We start from the raw sequence: 6000 nt of genomic DNA on the forward strand, positions 1-6000 counted from the left end.
GGGGAGGGAGGACATGGGAGGGAGGGAGGGAGAGAGTTAGGGGGAGGGGGAGGGGCACAGAGAACTAGATAGAGGGTGGCGGAGGACAGTCTGACTTTGGGCGAGGGGTTTGCAACATAATTTAATGACAAAATAACCTAGACATGTTTTCTTTGAATATATGTACCCTGATTTATAATGTCATCCCATTACCATTAATAAAAATTTATTATAAAAATATATATATATATAATTATATACCATATAAATATCCAAACACTATCACAATCAATCGAAACAATATTTAACTAATAGAATGAGCTTGAAGGGGTTATATCGCAAATAGCTCTGGTTATTTTACAAACAGCCTGGACACGTTTTCAGTTATGAACTGCAGTTACTGTCTATGCTACAATGCCGCTTGATTCAGCACACTTGACCACAAAAATAACGAATTGTTTGACCCTGGGTGCACACTGACAAACTCCACCTAAAAGAATGTGGGTTTCACATTGCCCCTAAATGTCAAACAGCTCATATCGAGTACAGACAAGTACAAAAGTTGTAAATCTTTAAACAGAATTTTTTTAAAAAAAAAGAAGTATCGCGAATCCATTCGACCAATTATTGGAAGTTAACCCTAAATTAGTCACACGCGGAATTCTTTTCCACATATCACTATCTTCTTAAATATCTCGATTTCCAATAATCAAAGATGCTTCCACTTCTGAGTAGCTGAGATTTAAAGTAGCGGAGAATATTAAAAATTTAATCACGGGCCGCATAAACTCATTACGCGGGCCGTACGTTGGCCATGCCTGGTCTAACCACTATATATGCTGTACACTTGAGACTTATGCAAAATAATATTGAATGTAAACTGTAATTGAAAAGTAAAATTTTAAAAATTAAATAATATGTAATTGGAAAAAGTGTGAACATTTACAAACCCTTTAAATACATAAGGTGGCAAAAAAGAAAAGAAAAGGACCATAGAGAGTTCCCCTTTATTTAAAAGATAGTGGAAGGAAGAAGTCACCTTAAAAATAAGAAAAGAGAAATGATCAATATTTAATTTAATAGTTTAAAAGATATAAGTAAAATTTGATGCCAAGAATAGGCAATATATTGAAATGTGGGAAACCACGGGGGAATGGAAAGGATTTGATGAAGTTGGGCACATGCAGGAGCAGATCAATGTTCCTGTCTCTCTCTCTCCCCCATCCTCTCTCTCTAAAATCAATACAATAAACATTTTTTAAAAATCTGGACATATAGAGGGACACCAGGGGGGTGTGCACAGAGAAAAGACCATGTAAGGACTAGAGAGGTGACCATTTGCAAGCCAGGCAGAGAGGCCTCAGAAGAAATCCAATCTACCTTTACCTTGATCTTGCACTTCTAGCCTCCAGAACTGTAAAAAGAAATTTTTTTCATTGCTTAGGCCACCCAGTCTGTGGTAGTTTGTTATGGTAGCCCTAGCAAACTAATACAGGTATGATGAAGTAAATGCCTTGGCTTAAGTTATTCTTAAGAGTTCATAGTTTAATGTTATAAAGTTCAACATGTAACATTCATAGTACCTACTCTAATTTTCTCCTTGACTCTCTCATTGGTTACATCTTCCCTCCTAAAATGCAAATGCTTTACTTTTTTTCCTTTTACCTCTTAATTTTATATTTCACAATATTTTCCTCATCCCTTTTAGACTGTTCTGAGACTTGAGTTCAAAGTTTTATTCCTTTTAGCACAGGAGCTCAAAAAGAAAAGCTCTGAAAAAAAAAGTTAAGAAATATTTAATGAGCACTAGACCCATTCTGTGCTATCAGTGACCCCAGGTGTCAAGAGATACCAGAAGAATGAGATGTGGTTTCTTCCCTCACCTGCTCACAATCTCGAACTGGTGGGGTACACAGACCCAGACCCATGAATGAGTCAGTGGTGTGCTATTTTCCTTAAATGTTAGAATCTTTCTTATTCTCCCACCCAGACTGGGTAGAGAAGAATAGAAAGAGAGTGCAGACTTGAGTCTTCACAGATCTTAGTCTCTTCTGACCTGAACAGTCTCTTTAGGGTACTGTTATTTGAGATAAATAATCAAAATTTCAGACCTCCTCTACCCACCACCAGGTGGCATCTAGGAAGAGGAAGATTTATTGTTAAATAAATAAAGCTTCAACTTCAGGTTTCCTCATGTTCATGAGTCACTTCTGAAGACATGTATCTAATTTTTGTATTTTTAATCTGATATTATCTTATAAAGGAGGAATCTCTAAACTGTATAGAGTGTCGTGGGACATGGATCATCCCTGCATTTGGGTGACATGAGATAGGTGAGAGGGACACATATCTGTGTATGAAGGTCTGTGACTACTTTTCTGGACACTCAGTCTCTTTAGAATGCCTCCTCTCTGCCTGAAGCCAAGTTGCTAAGTGGGCATCTGCTGCCGAGGCCTGAGTTGAGGATCCTGTATCTCTTCTCTTAGCTCCATCAAAGACCAAGAAATCCCTCATAACTGACTTGGCTAATACATTTGTCATTCATATTGTGGCTTCAGAGCCAGCTACCCTCTGCCTCTTTTATTTGTCAACTCAGCATCCACTATAACAGGCTGCTTGGGTCCTCACTCAAGCACCCTCAGTAACTTAAACACTTCTAGTTCTAAGTGACAAGAAACTTAAGTTAGCTTTGCCTATTACCATGATAACAGGAATCTAAGAAAGGAAAAAAAATTTTTTTGTCTAGTGCTATTTCTAATGTTTAAAACCAGAGTATTGCTAGGGACTGAAAAAGTCTGATCTAGAAATCTAAAAACTAAACACCAAACCTTTAATTGGCATTCCTGCTATATATGTCCTCTTCTTGAACTCTCCGTCCCCACTCCTGAGAAGGTAGATGAGTATCTCTGGTCAACTATGGGGTAGATTGCACACACAAATAAGCTAGATATAAATACACGGTAATATACTTCAAAATATATTAACCTTAATGCATAAATAATTTCAAGTAACATACTATTTTAGGGATATAGGAGCATGGAAGATGGAGCAATAACACTGCCTATGAATGTGAGGAGTCCCACTGGACACGGATACTACAAATGTAGGCAGAAGAAATGCTAGATATTTAACACGACTCCCCTTACAGTTTGAATGAGCTCTGTCTTTCCATTTCTTGACCACCTGCCATTGAAACATTGCAGAGGAACACAGACACTATGATGACAAATGTTTTTCCTATATCTCCTATCTACTATTTATGGGAAATTTCACCTGCTCATTATTTTAATATTAAAAGACTTCAACCACGCAGACTAAAAGTTCACAGTGTCTATAACTTGACATTATGCTAACAGTAACTGGAAGAATAAATTATTGGTTTCACTCTTTTTTTGTCCAACAGATTTATACTTGACTTATATGAAGATTCTCAAAATGAGGTCATCGACCAGAAATATCAGTATCACTTGAAACATGTTAGAAATGCAAATTAGCATTATACACTCGGTGGGTAAGGGCCAGCAACATGTTCACCATGTCATCCCAAGGATCTGGATGCATGATAAAGTTTGAAAATGACTGCCTTAGATTCTAAATTCAGTAAGTCATGAAATGCTTATTTGCTATTATTTTTCAAAGGTATATATTACAGGGTTATGTATATTGTAGAAACTTAGTAAATTATTTTCTTTTAAAAAAGCAAATAATATCAAAATTTATCCAGCTACCTACCTACCCATCTACTCATTTATCTACCTAAATAAGCCATAATTACATTTTTAAATTATCACATTCATGTTCTTACCTTAAAAAGTGAAGAACTGAAGAATACTGCGTGTCAAGTTGATTCCCCCTTTGATGACAATTCATCGGGAGAGCAATTCCTTCCGGCATTCTCCCACTCCAGTGGCAGATCACATCACAGATGCTTTTGGTGCACCTTAAGGAGTCATGTGCTCTGGCTTTTCTCTTGTCTAATGGCATTGATGCCAAGGCATGCATTTTACACACATTGCTATGGGAAAACTATTTTAAAAATTTCTTTAAATCTCAAGAAATTATGTTACAGAAAAAATGCTCAATGATTAAATAAAATTCTATTCCAAATCAAATAAAAAAGTAATTATCAAATTCACTTATTTAGCTACCCTTTGTTAGTAAATTTAGATATTTTAAATAACCCCAGCCCTGGCCGGTTGGCTCAGCGGTAGAGCGTCGGCCTAGCGTGCGGAGGACCCGGGTTCGATTCCCGGCCAGGGCACATAGGAGAAGCGCCCATTTGCTTCTCCACCCCTCCGCCGCGCTTTCCTCTCTGTCTCTCTCTTCCCCTCCCGCAACCAAGGCTCCATTGGAGCAAAGATGGCCCGGGCGCTGGGCATGGCTCTGTGGCCTCTGCCTCAGGCGCTAGAGTGGCTCTGGTCGCAATATGGCGACACCCAGGATGGGCAGAGCATCGCCCCCTGGGGGGCAGAGCACCGCCCCTGGTGGGCGTGCCGGGTGGATCCCGGTCGGGCGCATGCGGGAGTCTGTCTGACTGTCTCTCCCTGTTTCCAGCTTCAGAAAAATGAAAAAGAAAAAAAAAAAAAAAAGAAAAAATAACCCCAGAGATTTCCAGCATCTTGTTTAAAACACATATCATCTAATGTTGCAATTGTCAATTCTGAAAGATTAGATTCTGAATAGAAAATATAAGTGCTTTGGATAAACATTATAGGAGTTAAATCTTGCTGTGTAATTAACTTAACTCAATTTTGTATGCTATAAATTAAAGATAGCATTTCCTATGATAGTTTCCCAGATATATTTCAAACATTCATCACACATGTTTACACAAAGATAAATTTATAGTCATTTTCTTAACATCTGTATTTTAATACTTGAAAGGGCACATCTTGTACATTGGCCTCATGAGGAGGGATTCTCATTTTAAATATTAATCCCAGGGATCTATTGTTCCTATGAATGACTCTGTTCTTCCTTTATTTTTTTAAAGAACATGTTTCAATTTTTAATTTATTTATTGATTTTAAATAGAGAGAAACGTCTATCTGTGCCTGTACATGCTCTGACAAGGCATCGAACTTGTAACCTTTGTGTATCAGGTCGATGCTAACCAACCAAGCTATATGGACAGGGCTATTTCTCTGTTCTTTATACAGGACAATGCAATCTCTATTTCCCGACACCTCCTGCACCAAGTTGTGATATATGCTTATTTTTAAATGGAGTAAAAACATCACTACCAATTTTACTGCCTACAGAACATCAATTATCTAATACTATACTATTTGTTTCATAGCGATCAGTCACAAATCTGTCACTAGCTTTGACTGACAAAAAGAGCTCAAGGAACCAATCTAAATGACAGTTCACCAGTTTGCTAGCTAGCAGTTCTGTATCACATATTATAGGAAAAGAACATTGCTTTAGGTAATGGTTTGACTACCACTGCTCAGGCCCTGGCTCTGCCACTTACTCTGTGACTTTATGGAAATAACTTGACCTCTCTTTCCTCAGCTTCTTCATAAGTAATGTACATAATAAAGCTAATATATCCTGAAGTTAGCAATTAAGAAAAAATAATTTCATGAAGAAAATTAACACCATCATAAGCCTTAAAATCACACACTTAACAACAGTGTAGTGAGTGTTGACTATATGTGGGGAAGATGGAGGAGGGACTAAGGGGAATAATGGTGATGGACAAGGACTTGACTTATGGGGGTGAACAAACAATGCAGTGTACAGAGATGTAGAATTGGGCACCTGAAACCTGTATAATTAGGTTAAGCAGTGTCACCCCAATAAATTCAATTACTTTTAAAAGTAAATAGATAAAATACATTGCTCACAACTTTTCAGAATTGACCAAAAAATCAAACCACAATAAAAAAAAATTACTAGGAACACCAGTAAGAATAACTACAAAGAAAACTTTTCTAGGTATATCGCAGTGAAGCTCCTGAAAACCAAATATAAAGATCAAATCTTAAAAGTGCACCAAAAGAGCCTGACCAGGCA

The 6000-nt window shown here is 37.5% G+C and overlaps 1 protein-coding gene across 1 annotated transcript in view; it reads right to left on the reverse strand.

Annotated features, from left to right (window-relative positions):
• The window catches only part of LOC136402965 (centriole and centriolar satellite protein OFD1-like), a 96896-nt gene that overhangs the window by 70141 nt on the left and 20755 nt on the right, over window positions 1-6000 (reverse strand). The gene's annotated exons all lie outside the window — the stretch shown is intronic.

The sequence above is a fragment of the Saccopteryx leptura genome, chromosome 4 (assembly GCF_036850995.1).
Source record: "Saccopteryx leptura isolate mSacLep1 chromosome 4, mSacLep1_pri_phased_curated, whole genome shotgun sequence".
NCBI classification, from domain to species: Eukaryota; Metazoa; Chordata; class Mammalia; order Chiroptera; family Emballonuridae; genus Saccopteryx; species Saccopteryx leptura.